Source organism: Balaenoptera borealis, assembly GCF_965194805.1.
Source record: "Balaenoptera borealis genome assembly, chromosome: 1".
NCBI classification, from domain to species: Eukaryota; Metazoa; Chordata; class Mammalia; order Artiodactyla; family Balaenopteridae; genus Balaenoptera; species Balaenoptera borealis.
The window spans coordinates 40,726,774-40,746,325 of NC_138860.1; the positions used below are offsets into that span (position 1 = coordinate 40,726,774).

Consider the following 19,552-nt stretch of genomic DNA (forward strand, 5'->3'; position numbering starts at 1 on the left):
TAAAATTGCAATGGTAAAGACAGAGCAAACAAAATTAAATTTACAAATTTCAGAAAGCCTCTCAAAATTGAAAGTGCAACTTAAGGTCAAATGAAAGCATTACCTTACAAAATGGGTAGGAAACTTACGGAACTTTTACCCCTCAGGGCCCTTCAGGGGAAAACCAGAAGTTTCAAAATAGATTCCTTTGAAAACTTTGACAATAAAGTTGAAGTTCCTGTGTTCTCTCCCATCCCACCCACCCCTCTTCCTTTCCATTTGTTACTATTATTGTGCTTTTATACTTTGCATAAAATAATGTGACTAAAAATACAAATAAATACAAATTAATGTAAAAATAGCATGCTATATGTAATACTGTACAACTTGGTGTTGTCACTAAATATGTTTTCAAGATCTAGCATTTCTAACAAACATTTGTCTGACATACGATGTTTAAATACACATTTCTAATAGATTTATTTTAAAGACTGTATAGTATGAATATGCCAAATGGTATAATTTTTTACAATTTACTTATGTATTCTAATGAAAAATATTCAGGTTCATAATGGGTTATTAGGGAAGCTAAATTGATTAGAAAATGCCTTTAACTTTTGAGATTAGCATTATGAATAAAGCTCCCAAAGCCAGAGGACAAAGGATGCCTGGAGTTGGCATTTAGTGTTAGGAAGACCCTTTGGCTTGAGTCTTACGATCTCAAAGGGGTCTCAAATTAGACACTATTTCAACAATAACTATGTATTAGGAAAAAGAGACAAATGTCAAAGTGAATGGTATGTTAAAGACTAATAGTATATATTTTCTCACATGTACACATTATCTTTTTTACTTATTTAATTATTAACAAACTTTATTTTTCAGAGCAGGTTTAGATTTCCAGCAAAATTGAGCAGAAAGTACAGAGAGTTCCCATATAATCCTTGCCTTACACATGTCCAGTCTCTCACACTGAGTTTTTAATCATGAATTGGTGCTGAATTTTGTGAAATATTTTTCCTGCATCTATTCACATGTTCATATGATTTTTCTCTTTTAGACGGTTGATGTGATGTGTTACATTAACTGATTTTCAAATGTTGATCCATCCTTGCCTACCAAGGATAAATCCCACTTGGTCATGGTACATAATTCTTTTTGTACATCGTTGGATTCAATTTGTTGACTATTTTTGCATCTACGTTCATGGTCCATTGTTGGTCTATAGTTTCCTTTTCTTGTACTATCTTTGACTGGTTTTGATATTAGAGTAATGCTGGCCTCATAGAATGAGTTTAGAAGTATTTTATTGGCTTCTCTCTTTTGGAATAAATTGCAAAGAATTGGTATAATTTGTTCTTCAAATGTTGGATAAAATTCCTCAGTGAACTCACCTGGGCATGGTGCTTCCTGTTTTAAAAGGTTATTAATGATTGATTCAACTTCTTTAATAGTTGTAGGCCTATTCAGATGGTCTGCTTCTTCTTATGTGAGTTTTGGCAGATTGTCTTTAAAGGAATTGGTCCATTTCATCTAGGTTATCAAATTTGTGGACGTAGAGTTGTTCATAGTGTTCCTTTAATATACTATTAAAATCCATGGGATCTGTAGTGATGTTTCCTCTTTCATTTTTGATATTAGTAACTTGTATCTTCTTTCTTTCTTTTTCTTTGTTAGCATGGCTAGAGGCTTATCAAGTTTATTAATCTTTTCAAAGAACTAGCTTTGGTTTTTATTTTTCTATATTCTTTCTCTAAAACTCTTCACTTCTTTATCTAGATCCATTTCTGATCTATATAATTTTCATTCTCTCTGAATAAGTTTTTTAAACATTTCTGGCAAGGCAGGTTTACTGGCAACAAATTAGCTCTATTTTTGTTTGTCTGAGAAAGTCTTTATTTCTTCACTTTTGAAGGATAACTTCACAGGGTACAGCCATGTCAGCCATCTCTAGTTTACTAATGAACCCATCAAAGGCATTCTTCATTTCTCATGTAATTTCTCTGTTTTTAGTAAGGTGCTTCACCCTCTGACCTCAGCCACATCAAGGATCCCAGAGCATAAAACCTCTCTGAGTCAGCCTCACCAGAGAGTAAACCTCCATCTAGTATTCCACTGGGATGGGGGAGGTGTACACTTGTACCTAGGCAGGGGCAGCAGGCAATCTTGGAACTCTTCTTTATACAAACCTTCATTCAATCATTTGGTTTTCAGGGCCACCCCAATCCAGTACCTCCAATTTCCTTCTGGGGTACTGCATGGGTGTTGGTTTGGCTCTTGTTATCTCCCAGAAGGCACTAGTGTTTCTGCTTTCTCCTCTTTACTAAGTCATTTATCATCACCTATCCCCTTTCCATCTTCCAAAATCTTGTTGACATCTCTCATTTGCTGTGGTCTTTTCACTTGTTCTCTTTGTCCTTGTAGATTTGTCTCTTTTTTTAAATCCCCCCCCCCCCCAGCTTTAACCTTTTGAGATTTTGGAAGAACACAGAGACCAATAAATATGACTAATTCATTAGGTTATCCAGAAGCCTATTTATTTTTCATGTAAGATTACTTTAAAAAATTATGACTAAGGGACCCAAAAAACTGTAAGTTGTAGGGTCTCTTTCAACTTTTAAGTAGGTCTGATAGCTATGATCTTCATAAACTCCTCCTGGAGACAGAATCCCAAATGAATTCTAGATCTGGCACAATATCAACATTCTCATATTTTTATATACAAACATAAATTAGTGGGTAGTTATCTTCTTTAAAGAGGAATTTACTATGGGAAACAAATTCCGTTAGGATATTTAAAGTAAGATTTTATGTATAAAAACTCAATTTATAGCTTAGAACATAATCACTATATATATATTATAGTATACTTACGTCTTTTTGCAAGCCAAGTCACTCAGCATATTCTTTAATTTGGAAGCTGGAGTTTCGTAAATGGTACAGTCATTTAACTCACATTATTATAGCCTCAAAAAGAAGTGGATCATACTAAGCGAAGTAAGTCAGACAGAGAAAGACAAATATCATATGATATCACTTATATGTGGAATCTAAAAAAGTAACACAGAGGAACTTATTTATAAAACAGAAAGAGACTCATAGAAACAGAAAACAAACTTATGGTTACCAAAGGGGAAAGGGGGGGAGGGATAAATTAGGGATTTGGGATTAACAGATGCAAACTACTATATATAAAGTAGATAAACAATAAAGACCTACTGTATAGCACAGGGAACTATGTTCAATACCTTGTAATATCTATAATAGAAAAGAATCTGAAAAAGAATATATATGTATATATATATATATATATATATATATATATATGAATCACTTAGCTGTACACCTGCAACATTGTAAATCAACTATACTTCAATTAAAAAAAAGAGAAAAGAAGTGGAAGCTGCAAAGGAAAGGAAGACAGGCAGAAAAAAAAAAACAAAAACAAGTTTTAAGAATGATTGGGCAACAAATAGAGACAAAGTAGGATTACAGCCACAGGTGAAAGAAAGCCATCCAAATACCTGGGAAAAGGTACTGATGGGAAAATAATGGTGGGTTCTCACTCATGGTAATGAAGGGCTTAAAATGGAAGACTGGAGAAAACAATTGCTGCAGACATGAATCTAATATCATGGTTATAATCAAGGGCATGACTGTTTTTGAACAGTTTTCCAAGTTACAAGATGTGCTGGGTTTGAATAATGGGTTGTGCACCAAGAGTTCCTAAATTAAAATAGTGATGGCCAAGAGAGAGGACTCATATATTTAAGAGAAAAAAAGTAATCAGGGACTTCCCTGGTGGCCCAGTGGTAAAGAATCCACCTTACAATGCAGGGGGTGCGGGTTCGATCACTGGTCAGGGAACTAAGATCCCATATGCCACGGGGCAACTAAGCCCGGACGCCACAACTACCGAGCTCACGCACCTCAATGACAGAGCCCTCGAGCCGCAAACTACAGAGCCCACGCACTCTGGAGCGTGCGCCACAACTGGAGAGAGAAAACCCGCACACCACAACTAGAGAGAAGCCCACACGCTGCAACGAAAGATCCTGCATGCCTCAACGAAGATCCCGCCTGCCGCAACTAAGACCCGATGCAGCCAAAAATAAATTAAATAAATAAATAAATAAAATAATAAATAAATTTTAAAAGAAATAATCAAAGTAGACTCAGTGAGAATCAGAAGGAAAGAATCCAGTGGAATTCTTCCAAGTTGATTTCAGAATTTCAAAAGCATTGATATTCCAAAAGAGGGGGAAAAGGCATGTGGAGTCATTGACAAGGAAATCATAGCATCTGTGATGATATCAGGAACAAAACAAACAAAAACAGAGTGATAAGCTCCTCAAAACAATATTAACATAATAACTAATGTTTATTTAGCATTTACTACATGACAAGCACAATGCTAAAAATCATAGCATTATCACATTTAATCTTCACAGCAACACTAGGAAGTAGGAACTATTTCTTACCATTTACAGATAAGGAAACTGAGGTTTTGTGACCTTAAATAACTTGTTCAAGGTCACACAAACTCAGGTCTGTCTGACTCCAGAGTTGGAACATGTGTTTCTACCAAATTCATGTTATCAGTAATAATTACTATTTAATAAATATCATTTATGTGTCAGGCACTTTATATACTTACCTTTATTCCTCACTACAACCCTGTGAAGTAGATTTAAATAATACCTAGGTAATAATAAGGTATCATTACCTTATTAAATATTAATAGTAGTCTTACAACAATTCTCTGAGGTAGCTATTATAGATATTTATAGGATATTACCTTATTAATTATTAATAATATCTTGAGGAGAGTTACATTCAAAAGTATGAAAAACTGATATTGAATTCCCTCAAAAGCAAACCACATTTAGCATCTCTGTTTCCCCTCCTCCTCCTCCAATTTCTCCTCCTTCTCCTCATCCTTCTCCTGTGAGAATGAGCAATGGGAGAGAGTGGATAGGGTATGGATGTTGAAGCCAGACAGGCCTGGCTCTGATAGACTTGGAATCAGATCCCAACACAAGAAAACAGCAACAACAAAGATCTTATGAGTGACACAGCTGATGGTCCAACTCCTTCGTCACCTTCCTTTTAGTGTGCTGTGGATACAGCAACTTTGTTGGGGAGTCGGGTGATATCTCAGCCTTCTAACATGTATCAGAGAGGTTAAAAGGGAAAGCATGGAAAGAGGTAGCATTAGAGAATTGATATAATTCTTTCTAAGAAAGACCTGAATGTTGTTCTTTGCAAATAACAAACCTGAAAACCCAGAAGAATAAGACAGCAACTTCCCATAGGGAATGAGTTCCTAGAATTAGGCAATATGACAGGAAAGACTTTGATTATTCTGGAAAAAAAAAGATATACTTCTAATGTTAGGCAACTTGTCCTCATTGCTTAAAGGATGGTTTGAAGTTGTAGTTTGAAAATTATCCAAATTTGTTGCTTTTTCTCTTATCATTGCTTGCTTTGGACCACTTTATTATCCATTTGCAGGATTCCCAATGAGTGGGCAATAGAAGACAGAGGAAGATGGACTCATGTCCCAATAGATAGTTTGATAAAATATTTGATAAAAGAATGGGGAAGAGGAGGAAATCACTGGTTAAAATTACTTTTCTAGGCTAGTTGAGTGATTCAAACACCCATGGTTAGAAGAACACTTGGAGCCAGGATGGGGATTCTGTTGGTTCATTGTTTGACTAGGGTATCAGCTAAACACACCTTAGTTTACAGATTGTTTCTTCCCTGGTGGTTTATAACATAAAGGTTAGAGCACATGCAGCCATACTCATGGATAACTGGAACACAGGATGAGGATATGAGAACAGTTATCAGGGGAGTGCATCTGAGAAACGCCCTCTTCTATTTTGACCCTCATGCATCACACACGCTGTAATCAATCTCCCCAAAAACCTCACCCAAAACTCTACACCAGGGGAATTCTGAATGAAAAGGAATCTGCCCTTCTTAGAAAGAAAGCATAAAAAAAAAAAAAAAACAAAACAAAAAAAAGAAAGAAAGCATAGTACTTGTCTGGACTCAGTTACTGAAATGATAGAAGTAATAATGTTGATAATATAGACACTCTATTAAGTGTGCTAAAAGTGGAAATTCATGGAAATAGCCTATGTGATCTTTGGTCTGCCCATCTAACATTGAGGAGCAAAGTTCACAGTCAAATGGTCTTCATCTCCAGTTCTGATAAAAGCAGTATCTAGCCAACTCAAATTGTGGGCTAACTTCAGGGTTCAACTCTTTATTTCATGAGTTTAGAAAACCCCTAATTTCATCCCTTTATCTTAGCAGATTCCAAGGTGCTTCCATGGGCAACCATGATGATGTCATGAAGAGCTGGAAAGTTCACCTAGCCCCATTTTCCATCCACAAGATCAAGAGAGCCTCTGTTTAGTGGCCTTTACCCTGTGTCAGCCCTGGCCTTTCTCTCTTCCTCTGTAGTTCCCAGCACATCACAGCTAGGGTTGAAGGCTTATTCCTATACCCAGTCCTAGCTGCTCCTCCTCACACCCAGTTTTGGAGTCCTTCCTGACTGAGGCAGGGAGTTTGTCTTTATTTGGGCTACTCTAACAGAGTGCCATAGACTGGGTCGCTTATAAAGAGCAGAAATTTATTTCTCACAGTTCTGGAGGCTGGGAAGTCCAAGATCAATGTGCCGGCACAGTCAGTGTCTGGTGAAAACCCACTTCCTGGTTCGCAGATTGCCACCTTCTCACTGTGTCCTCACATAGTGGAAGGGGCAAGGGACCTCTCTGGGGTCTTTTTCATATGGGCACTAATCCCATTCATGAGGGCTCCTCTTTTATGACTTAATTTCCTCTCAAATGCCCCACCTCCTAATATATCACATTAGGGGTTAGAATTTCAGCATATGATTTTTTTCAGTCTATAACAGAATTCAGTATTTATAGGCTTAGTCTCTCCCTGCAACCTCATTTCATGGGGCTAAGAAGGAAGTCTACTCTCTAAGATCTGGAGTCTGGCTCCCTTGTTATGGCTGCTAGGTGCCCATGTGACTTATCCATTGCCCAGTTTCTTTGGTTTCTGGGCAGATCTGGGACGCAGCATTCTTAAGGAGTGGTGGAAGGTGATTGTGCTGACCTGTGAAGCACACCTCTCCTCATGGCCTTGGTCCCACTGCCCCTAGTCCTGAATTTTGACCACTCACCTTGCCCAGGATCTCAGTACTGAGGTTGAAAATTAAAACTCAACACAGTTGTTGGAACTACTTGTTTAATTGCCAGGGTCATGGTTCTCCAGACTTCCAGTTGGGGTTACAATCTTGATTTACTCTTGTTGTACTCCCTGCCCACCTCTAACTTACCTCCCAGTGCCAAGTTTTCTGAACTGTGATGAAGGTAACTAGGTCTCGTGGGCCTTTTGCCTGCTCTACCCAGCTGGACCTCTGTCCAAAGCAGTGTGCTGCATGCAGCAAAGGAAGATCCAGAGGTAAATTTCCCATAAAGCTTTCTCAGGACGCTTAAACGTCAGGGCACCTGTATTCTAGGTGGGGAGAGAAAGCCAGGTTGTTATCAATAAGAATTTTTGCTGGTAAATTACCTACATTGATCCCAAAAGAAAGGGATATGAATCTCCAAGTCACCAGTATTTTGTTGTGATTTCTTTACTCATTCTAAATGAATATTCACTTCCATACCTGTAATTTGGATTATTTTTCTGAAAGAGGAACCCCTAAATTGTATAAGCTTCAAGCCCCACAAAATCTGGATCTGCCCTTAGGAAGACCCATGGCCAAGCCCCATCTCCAGACTATGATTTCATTGATCTGGGGCCATAGATATCCGCTGAGGTCAATTTTCCCCCCTAGTGGATTTTTAGCAATGTCTGGTTTTGGTTATCACATTTTTGGTTATCACAACTGAAAGTGAGGGGAAATTTGCTTTTGGCGTCAAATAGCTAAAGGCCAGGAATGTTGCTAAACATCTTTTTATTTATTTTTTAATAGGATCAGTATTTTATTTTATTTTTTTTTTATTTTAATTTTATTTATTTATTTTTTGGCTGCATTGGGTCTTCGTTGCTGTGCCGGGGCTTTCTCTAGTTGCAGTGAGCGGGGGCTACTCTTTGTTGTGGTGCAAGGGCTTCTCATTGTGGTGGCTTCTTTTATAGCGGAGCACAGGCTCTAGGCACTTGGGCTTCAGTAGCTGTGGAGTGCCAGCTCAGTAGTTGTGGCTCATAGGCTCTAGAGCACAGGCTCAGTAGCTGTGGCACAGGGGCTTATTTGCTCTGCGGCATGTGGGATCTTCCCAGACCAGGGATCGAACCCGTGTCCCCTGCATTGGCAGGCATTTTCTTAACCACTGCACCACCAGGGAAGTCCCTGCTAAACATCTGAAAATGCACAGGACAGCTCCCACAAGAAAGAATTATCCAATCAAGAATGCCCATGGTATCACAGATGAGAAGCCTTGATCTAGGATGGGGCTCTGAGCGTCAGCATTTTTCAAAATGTTTCCAATTATTTGAATATTATAATAATAATTTATCATTATTATAGTAATAATAGCTAACCTTTACTACCGAGTACTATGTGCCAGTCACTGTTCTAAATTAACTAAGTTGTTTAGTCTTTGGAATAGCTTGTAAGTACTATTATTGTTCCCATTCTATAGATGAGGAAATTGAGGTACGATATATTAAGAAATGTGTCCTAAGATTCAATCCCAGACAGTTGGCCTCCAAAGTCTGAGCTGTTAACTGCTATTATATACCTGAACATCCTTGACTGACTCACTTCATCCATAGAGATATCTAGAAGGGAAGGAGAGCCCCAGGTGCCTCCTATAGCCACAATCCTCTGCTCCCATCACTTGGAAATGAAAATAAAATGCAAAAAGGACTCAAAGTAGGTATAGCTGAGATGGGGGAAGATGTATAGAACCGTTCTGAACTGTGTGCCACAGGGGCCTGGGTATTTGTCCCAGTTCCTCAGATATGTCTATGACTAGTTCAATTTGCTGGATGCAATTTCTTAAAATGAAAGTTTTATCCAGAAATGATAGACCCATATTGGGGTACAAATTCTTTTTAAAAAAGTGCCTTGCCCATTAGACGGTAAATAGGTAATAGTAATTGTTGCTACCGTCACCATCTCTGGAGCAGTAATGGGTTGTGTGGCAAATGTCCCTTTTACAGATGGCTGCCTTTAATTGAAAGCCATGCCAAACAGCTGTCAGAAGTGCTGACTACCAGACTGGGAAAAGTACTGCCAAATGGGAGGAAAGCAGGCAAGTTCGGTGGCAAAATGGGAGAAATATATAACCTGAAATGACTCTCTCTTTATTCACTGTTAGAAAATGCTGAAGTGGAAAGTACCAGCACTTTGGGACTTCTTGGTTCAATTTCAGAAAACCAAGATGAAGAAGACAGTTTCTGCCTTTAGCACAGCAGATGTGGTGGGGATAAGACAAAGGCGCAAGAACTTCTACAATAAAATAGACCATGGAAAGAGGCACAATAAAGGGCTCTTCCAAGCTTGGAAGAGAACCCCAAGACCCATGTGAGTAGCACAGCAAATGTGGTGGGGATAAGACAAAGGCGCAAGAACTTCTACAATAAAATAGACCATGGAAAGAGGCACAATAAAGGGCTCTTCCAAGCTTGGAAGAGAACCCCAAGACCCATGTGAGAAGCACAGCTATGGCCAGCTCCTTGATACCAGCCTGGGGAGACGCTGAGCAGAGAATCTAGTAGCTGTGCCATGCTTGGACTTCTGACTTACAGAAACTGGAAGATAATAAATTTGTGTTGTTTTGAGCTGTTTGTAATAATTTTTACACAATAGAAAGTGAATAGGATGAATTACATTGGTTGATTTTCAAAAGCTTAACCAAGTTTACATTCCTGGGATAAACCCTATTTGGTCACCATACACTATCCTTTATATACTGTTAGATTTGAGTTGCTAAAATTTTGGTCAGAATTGTTTGTATGTGTTCATGAGAGATACAGCTTGAAGCGAAAGTGAGAAGAAATTTGAAGGAGAAAGACACGGAAGTAAGATGAGAAAGGAAAACATTACAGATGAGAGAACAACATAGTAAAAGTGAGCAAGTGTCAGAGAAGGGTTGGATATAACCACATATGGGAAGTCAAGTGGTGGGGAAGGGCTAGAAAACTGGGGAGGAGATTGCATCCTTAGTTTACGAGAATAATTAAAGAGCCACTGAAATTTGTTGAGATGAGCAAGCCAGAATCAGTGTGTGGTTTGAAATGCACTAAGCAGAACCTGAGGGACAGTAGGGAAGCCCTTGCAATCGTCTGGTTTGAGTTCAGGAGAGCCTGAACCTTGCAGGGTAAGGGAGAGGAGAAGAAGCAAGCACTAGAAGAGATCTAGCCCCTTAGCACTCAGTCTACATGTTAGACGGCTCTACACTCTCTTTGGACACCTGAAGAACATCATCTGGTGACTGGAACCAACCACTGAAGGCAAATCTGAGAACAATTGACTAGCTGCAGGTCCAGCTCCCTGTGTTCCTGGTGGATCCAGGCCTGGCTGGTTCGTCCCAGAAAGTACACAGTTATTAACGGTGGCTCTAGAGGCCCAACCCAGAAGGACTCCAAGAAACTGGTTTGAGTCTGCTGTCCACTCTGGGATGGGAGGTAGTTCAGTTTAACTGATGAAACAGGGGAGAGAGGAACAAGGGAGCTTGGGAAGCAGAACCGTGCTCTCTCAGTAAGGGCTTGAAGCGTCTCTCTTGGGTTTGCGGTCCTAATGCAGGATCGGAAGCAGAGGCTGATGGGAAGGACTTCTCTGGAGGGTACCACCACCAGCCCTGGAGTTTATCCTACGTCAGAGGTTGGAAGGGAACGGAGCAGGCTTGGGGGAATGTAGCATGTTGGACATTTATTCTTGAGGCTTTGCTGCATGCAAGCTCCCTGTAAGAGACTCTATATTTGTGACCACATTGGGCAGTTATCCCACAATGTCCTCTAGGGAGCTGCCTCTAAATTCATTCTTTCTCCAAGAGGATAGCTTTTACTTTCACAGCAAAGTCGGGTTCCTCTAATAAAATGCTGGCATTACCCGGGGGATGGCAGAAGGAGGTGCTTAGTACATCGGCTTCTCTGACCATCTCCTCAGAGGCACAGTTATCCATAGGGAGAGGTAACATACGTAATGGGCTGAGGTGGACTGATGAGGAGAGGTGAGAACACACCTGAGAAGCTGAGCCAAAGAAGTGGGGATGGGGATTGGCCACTGGGGTGACACTGGCAACAAGATGAGACTCCGATTTACAATTTTGCTCCAGGTTCATCCTATAGCCTTATGTAGCACTCCCTCTCACTCCCTTCTCTGGTGGTTTGAATTATGTCCACTAATCCTTTGATCTGCCACCCCTCAACAGGTGAAGAGAGCTTGACCTTCCTTCCCTTGATTATGAGCCAGAGTTAGTGACTCCTGCTAATGGAAAGAATATGGCAGAAGTAACTGTGTTACTTCTGAGATGAAGTCATGTGGCTTTCATTTGGCCACTCTCTCTTGGATCACTGGCTCTGGGGGAAGCCAGCTGCCATGTCATGAGGAGAGGTCCATGTGGCACGGGACCGAGACATCCTGCCAACAGCTGTGTGAGTTCAGCCATCTTAGAAGTGGATCCTCCAACCCCAGTCAAGCCTTAAGATGGCTGCCACCCTGTCAACATCCTGACTCCTACCTCATGGGAGCCCCTGAGCAGAACTATTCACTGTTAAGCTGCTCTCGAATTCCTGACCTAAAGAAACTGAAATGATACATATTTGTTGTTTGAAGCCACTACATTGTGTAGTCATTTGTTATACAGCAATAGGTAACTATTATACCTTCCAATGGGTCTCAATCAGCTGTTTCAGGTCAATATAATTCAGTGGTTCTTAGCATGGAAGGACCCAGTAAATAAAGATTATTAAGACTAATCTCTGGGGACTTCCCTGGTGGCGCAGTGGTTAAGAATCCGCCTGCCAAGGGCTTCCCTGGTGGCGCAGTGGTTGAGAATCTGCCTGCCAATGAAGGGGACACGGGTTCGAGCCCTGGTCTGGGAAGATCCCACATGCCGCGGAGCAACTAGGCCCGTGAGCCACAATTACTGAGCCTGCGCGTCTGGAGCCTGTGTTCCGCAACAAGAGAGGCCGCGATAGTGAGAGGCCCGCGCACCGTGATGAAGGGTGGTCCCCGCTTGCCGCAACTGGAGAAAGCCCTCGCACAGAAACGAAGACCCAACACAGCCATAAATAAATACATAAATAAAAATTAAAAAACAGGAGCTGTTGTTTAAAAAAAAAAAAAAAAAAAAAAAGAATCCGCCTGCCAATGCAGGGGACACGGGTTCGAGCCCTGGTCCAGGAAGATCCCACATGCCGCAGAGCAACTAAGCCCATGTGCCACAACTACTGAGCCTGTGCTCTAGAGCCCATGAGCCACAACTACTGAGCCCATGTGCCACAACTACTGAGCCTGTGTTCTAGAGCCAGCGAGCCACAACTACTGAGTCCGTGCGCCTAGAGCCTGTGCCCCACAACAAGAGAAGCCACTGCAATGAGAATCCCGTGCGCAATGAAGAGTAGCCCCCGCTTGCCACAACTAGAGAAAAACCCGTGCGCAGCAACGAAGACCCAACGCAGACAAAAATAAATAAAATAAATAAATTTTTAAAAAAGAATCCTTAAAAAAAAAGACCAATCTCTGTATTTTGTAGGTAGGGCAATGAGCCCTGATCTGGAATAGGGCTAAAGTGCTTTGCTTTGTTTAATTTTGCCTACTTGAATAAATGCTTTTGAACCTCAGCATAGAAAGTTGTATGTTGAAATATACAAATTCATGCAAAGCACTGAGAGGGAAACAGTACACTTTCTCCATCTACTCTGATCCCAGAAAGGTGGCTCTTAGGTTCACTAGTCTTGACATCCATGCTTGAACAAGGAATGAACAACCTGGCTTGAACAACGACAAAATTTTGAAAATATAGGGCACTGTCTTAGCAAAGTGCCATCTAGACTAAGAATCCTGGGATAACTTTGGGCTGGTTTGTTTCTGGACCAAACAGGGATTGCTCAGTCAGGGAAGCCAGCCAATGGGGGAGTCGGTGAACATATCTGAAAGGCCCCTGGAGGCATTCTAGAAAGATCTGTGTGGACAAAGAATATCACCTGCCATTTTAGTAAACAAAGGATGTTGCACCCATAAAGCCATCAGCCACTGTAGCCGCCCCTGACGGTGTGCCCTGAGGGGATTCAAGATGGAGAAAAACAGGATACTGGCCCTAAAATAGTTAACGTGCATAGCAAAGGAATGATTTCAATGAGTCCAAACTCTTGCATCTTCCCATACATAGAAAAACACTAAAATCATTAACTTGAGATGTCTGTTTTTGTGATTAGCAGTAATCTTTTGATGTTGGACTACATGTTTTGTTTGTTTCTTTGTTTGTTTTTCAACAAAAACTCTTATATACCCTGGCTCCTCCCTTACCTCTTTGGAACAGTCCCTCAGAGCCATCTGAGTGTCTGACTCCTGGACTTAGGTCCTCAGTAAGTCCACAGAGTAAAATATAATTCTCAACTTTTAGGTTGTGCATTTTTTTTCAGTTAACATCTGCTTAACTAACCTTGCTTAGCTCATGATAATTTTGGCTAAGTGCTTATCAGTGGCAGTGCTTGTAGCCTAACTGGGGCTGTATTTTTGCTGTAACGTGTCCCAGTTAATGTGCGCAGCAAGAGGTGGTGAGGTTTTGGACCCAGGTCCCCAGGTGGACTGGCATTTTACACGGCCTCTGCTCTGCTCGATTAACCTTGTGCTCCTCCGTGTTAGAGCTGCCCTTCCTAACCCCCCGGGGAAGCCAGCAGACGCTTGTTTGAACTGGATTATAGATTACACAGATCCCTTAGGTTAAGGTTCTTAGTCAGACTGGTAGTTAAAATTTATTTTTGTATCCCCTAGATTTAGCACAGGGTCTGGCTCAAAAATGTTTGAATGAATGAATGAATGGACAAAAGGATGACTACCACTCCCTGGGATGGTGAAATCCCAAAGGCGGGTCCGTCTGGCAAGCTTGATGCCTTTCCTGTTCCTTGCAGACAAGAATCACCAGCCAGAGATCCTTAATTCTTCACTCAGAGCACAAGGACCTTTACAGATTTTCTTTCCTGTGCTTTGTCCTTTTTAAATGCAAACTGCGACACCGGGTTTCACAGAGGCAGAGGATTCTTACTCTGAATCACTCTATTATATTTGAGCTCTACCTTGGCACTACTTCCTGGCCACACTGGACTCTCCCATTCCCAGATGGGCCCTGGGGTTTAGTTCCCATCAAAGACCTCCCAGGAAAGTCTGATATCTTCATCCCCAGTCTGGGTACTCTTAGCCAGGCTTAGCTGACAAAGGCACCTCAGTTCTCCCTTTCCGAACCAAAGTTTCTGGTTGACAATCCCCACTCCTCACCTCAGCCCCAGGGGAAATCATTCTGTACTGAGTTATGCTAATATATTAATCAAATAAGACTCCTGTTTTGTATATCCAGGAGCCTTTCATTTTTTGATTTTTAAAGGGGCTTTGCATATCCCTGCTCTGATTTATTGGTTTTAATTTTATTTCTCCTCACGGTTTGCCTCACTGTCTACTTGATGGGGCCCCCAAAACAGCATGTGAGGGTGACCTTCCTTTTGAGTGCTCAGTACTATTGACTGTTCATGGGCACAGCCTAGGCTACAAGGTCAGCACCCTTAGTGAGTAACCTCTTTTTTAAAAATTGCATTTTTTTCCCAGCTTTATTGAGATGTAATTGACATACAACATTGTATAAGTTTAAAGTGTACAATGTGATGATTTAATACACGTACATACTGTGAAATGATTACTACAATAAGATTAATTAGTACCTCCATCAACTCACATAATTACTGTTTTGTGGTGGTGGTGTTTGTGGTAAGAACAGTTAAGATGTAGTCTCTTAGCACCTTTCGAGCATATAATACAGTATTGTTAACTATAGTCACCTTGCTGTACATTAGATCCCCAGAACTTATTCATCTTCTAACTGGACGTTTGCACCCTTTGACCAACATCTCCACCCCCAAGCCCCTGGCAACTACAATTCTACTCTGTTTCTATGAATTCAGCTTTTTAGATTCCACATATAAGTGAGAACACACAGTATTTGCCTCGCTCTGACTTATTTCACTAAGCATAATACCCTCTAAGTGCATCCATGTTGCAAATTTCAAAATTTCATCTTTTTATGGGAAAATTTGTTTTTTAAAAAATTTTATATTGGAGTAGAGTTGATTTACAATGTTGTGTTAATTTCAGGTGTACAGCAAGGTGATTTGATTATACATATACATATATCTATTATTTTTCAGATTCTTTTCCCAAAAGGTTATTTCAGAATATCGAATAGCATACCCTGTGCTATACAGTAGGTCCTTGTTTACTATTTTATATACAGTAGTGTGTATATGTTGATCCCAAACTCCTAATTTATCCCTCCCCCACCTCCTTTCCCCTTTGGTAACCATAAGTTTGTTTTCTATGTCTGTGAGTCTGTTTCTGTTTTGTAAATGATTTGTATCATTTTTTAGATTCCACATATAAGTGATATCATATGATATTTGTCTTTTTCTGTCTGATTTACTTCACTTAGTATGATCATCTCTAGGTCCACCCATGTTGCTGCAAATGGCATTATTTCATTCTTCTTATGGCTGAGTAGCATTCCATTGTATATATGTACCACATCTTCTTTTTCCATTTGTCTGCTGATGGGCACTTAGGTTGCTTCCATATCTTGCCAGCTGTAAATAATACTGCTATGAACACTGGGGTGCATGTATCTTTTTAATTAATGTTTTCATTTTCTTCTGATATATACCCAGGGGTGGAATTGTTAGATCATATGGTAGTTCTATTTTTAGTTTTTTAAGGAACCTCCATACTGTTTTCCTCAGTGGCTGCACCAATTTACATTCCCACCAACTGTCTACAAGAGTTCTCTTTTCTCCACACCCTCTCCAACGTTTGTTATTTGTGGTCTTTTTGATGATAGCCATTCTGACAAGTGTGATATGTTATCTCACTGTGGTTTCGATTTGTATTTCTCGGATGATTGGTGACAATGAGTATCTTTTCATGTGCCTGTTGGCCATCTAAATATCTTCTGCCCATTTTTTTTTTTAAATTTTATTTATTTATTTATTTATTTATGGCTGTGTTGGGTCTTCGTTTCTGTGCGAGGGCTTTCTCCAATTGCGGCAAGTGGGGGCCACTCTTCATCGCGGTGCACGGGCCTCTCACTATCGCAGCTTCTCTTGTTGCGGAGCACAGGCTCCAGTTGCGCAGGCTCAGTAATTGTGGCTCACGGGCCCAGTTGCTCCGCAGCATGTGGGATCTTCCCAGACCAGGGCTCGAACCTGTGTCCCCTGCATTGGCAGGCAGACTCTGAAGCACTGCGCCACCAGGAAAGCCCCTTCTGCCTATTTTTTAATTGGGTTGTTTGGCTTTTTGATATTGAGTTGTATAAGCTGTTTACATACTTTGGATGTTAACCCCTTATTGGTCATATCATTTGCAAATATTATCTCCCGTTCAAGTAGGTTTTCTTTTTGTTTTGTCAGTGGTTTCCTTTGTTGTGCAAAAGCTTTTAAGTTTAATTAGGTTCTATTTGTTTATTTTTGCTTTTGTTTCCTTTGCCTTAGGGTACTGATCCAAAAAAAAATGTTACTACAATTTATGTTAAAGAGTATTCTGCCTATGTTTTCTTTTAGGAGTTTTATAGTATCCAGTCTTACATTTAGGTCTTTAATCCATTTTGAGTTTATTTTTGTGTATGGTGTGAGAAAATGTTCTAATTTATTCTTTTACATGTAGCTGTTCAGTTTCCCAGCACCACATATTGAAAAGACTGTCTTTTCTCCATTGTATATTCTTACTTCCTTTTTAACCATAAATATGGGTGTTTATTTCTGAGCTCTCTATTCTGTTTCATTTATTTATGTGTCTGTTTTTGTGCCAGTACCATACAGTTTTGATTACCATAGCTTTGTAGGATAGTCTGAGGTCATGGAGCTTGTTACCTCCAGCTCTGTTCTTTCTCAAGATTGTTTTGGCTACTTAGGGTCTTTTGTGTTTCCACGCAATTTTTAAAATTATTTGTTCTAGTTCTGCGAAAAATGCCATTGGTATTTTGATAGGGATTGCATTGAATCTGTAGATTGACTTGAGTAGTATGGTCATTTTAACAATATTAATTCTTCCAGTCCATGAACACAGTATATTTTTGCATCTGTTTGTGTTGCCTCCAGTTTCTTTCATCAGTGTCTTATAACTTTCTGAGTACAGGTCTTCTACCTCCTTAGGTTAGCTCATTTAATTCTTAAAATAATTCTGTGAGGAGGTAGTAAAATTAGTCCCCTGGGCTCTGTTGCTCCCTGTATTCGTTTGCTAGGGGTTTTGGAGGCTGGAAGTCTGAGATCAAAGTATTGGCAGGGTTGGCTCCTTCTAAGGGCTGTGAGGAAAACATCTGTTCCAAGCCTCTCTCGTTGCCTTGGCTTCTCCCTGTGTCTCTTCACATTGTCTTCCCTCTATTTGAATCTGTCTCTGTGTCCAAATTTCCCTTTTGATAATGACTCCAGTCATACTGGATATGGGCCCACCCTATTGACCTCATTTTAAATTGATTACCTCTTTAAAGACCCTATCTCCAAATAAGTTCACATTTTGAGGTACTGAGGGTTATGGCTTCATCACAAGTATTGGGGGGTGGGGCATTGAGGGACACAGTTCAACCCATAACTATCCCCAAATTACTGAACTGTAGGTTTCATAACAAAGATACATGGAAGCTGGTGCTGGCAGCCTCAGTGAGGTAGAGGCAGGAGATAGCCTATGCTATGTATGAGTCACTCACAGTTCATAAACCCACTCACTAGGGTCACTCTCCAGGAGTGAAGCGTTCTACCTGATTCACTTGCTAAAGACAAAACAACAGGACCCAAATGGAGTCACTTGTGCTGAACCCACATCACCAAAGTAAAACTTAGTACCTACCTAATTGCAGTTTCAGCCTCTCCGAGGAATGTAATTTTAAACCAGTCAGTCTGGAATTTCCTGGTCAGCAGTAGCGTGGTAATCCCCTCAATAGACCCCTTCCATCCCCCAAAGAAGGATGTGGTAATCACTCTTTTGCCTGTCCCCCTCTGTCTATAAAAACCTTCCATTTTGTATGATCCTTGGAGCTCCTTTCTAATCCCTGGATGTGATGCTGCCCCATTCATGAATCCCTGGATAAAACCAATTGGGTCCTTAAATTTCCTCAGTGAATTTTGTTTTTTAACACACCAAAAAGTCAAATATTTTGATTTCTTAAAGAGGTACCAAAAGATCTAGATTGAATTAGACTTTGATTCCAGGATCAGCCACCTCTTTAAATCTGAGTGACCCTAGAAATTCCTGTAGGTTCATTTCAAGAATAAGCAAGGCCTGGGCCAGCCACTAAAGCAACCACTGAGAAACGGAACAGAAAGAACAAGAGAGAAAGGATATATTAGGAGGGGTGTGAACCCAAGGAGAAGGAAATGGAGTGTTGAGGAAAGAGGAAAGAAAAAGGAGGTCAGAGAACTGCAAACTGCCTCCAGTCACCTGAGACTTAAATTGCACCTCCTTGCTGGAGATCAAAGTAACATATATAAATATATTTTCAAAGGTTAAAAGTGTTGTTTTTACGCAATTGTAAAGTGTTATTTTCTAAGGCAGAAATACCACGACATTGTACCCTTTGGAAACTGGTACTCTAGGTTTTCTGACAGACTGCTACCTCGTCTTTCCTTCACTTAATTTTTTAGCCACAAATAAAGCATTGTAACTCTTCTGCAGGTCACCAGCATCCGTCTTCGTTGCTTTGAGGAGGTTTGTGTTATAATCAGCAAATATGAAGAACTTCCAAGGCACATTAACCTCCGTGCTAACCTAACTGGGAGTGTCAGGTTAAAACACTCCCCTTCCTCCTGAGGTCCCGGCAAACTCTTATTGTAGAAGGCAAGAGAGTTGGAATAAATGTCCCTGACTCTCAAGTTTCATATTTTGCTCCTGGTTTCGCCTAAGACCCTGTGAATAGAAATTCAGCTGTGTTCCAGAGCCTTCCAACCACTGATTCTCAAAACTACCCAAGGCCAACCTGACGGGCCTCAAACAGACCCAAGAAAGTGACTCTTCCCTTTAGTCCTTTCGGACAAACTACTTACAAGTCCATACACTCCGGTTTTTATGTACACCTAGGAGCTACTCTCTAGTAGCTTGATAAGTGAATTATTAAAAGATAATCTAATTTGGAATTCATAAACCAAAATCAATGAGATATTAGTTCTTATCGAGGATTTCTAATTTCTAATTTAGTATCCCACCAAGAAGTCTGGCTTCCAGGGAAAGCTCTGATGTAGCCTCGCCCACACCTGACTGTCTCTAGACCAGTGCTTTGTCATTGGTCTACAGTCAGTATTGCCATATTTGGGTCAAGGTCTTCAATTGCTGCCATTCTTGCTTTAATTA

The 19,552-nt window shown here is 40.5% G+C and overlaps 1 protein-coding gene across 1 annotated transcript in view; it reads right to left on the reverse strand.

Moving 5' to 3' along the window:
• Positions 1-19,552, reverse strand: part of RD3 (RD3 regulator of GUCY2D) — a 411,139-nt gene that overhangs the window by 334,043 nt on the left and 57,544 nt on the right. The gene's annotated exons all lie outside the window — the stretch shown is intronic.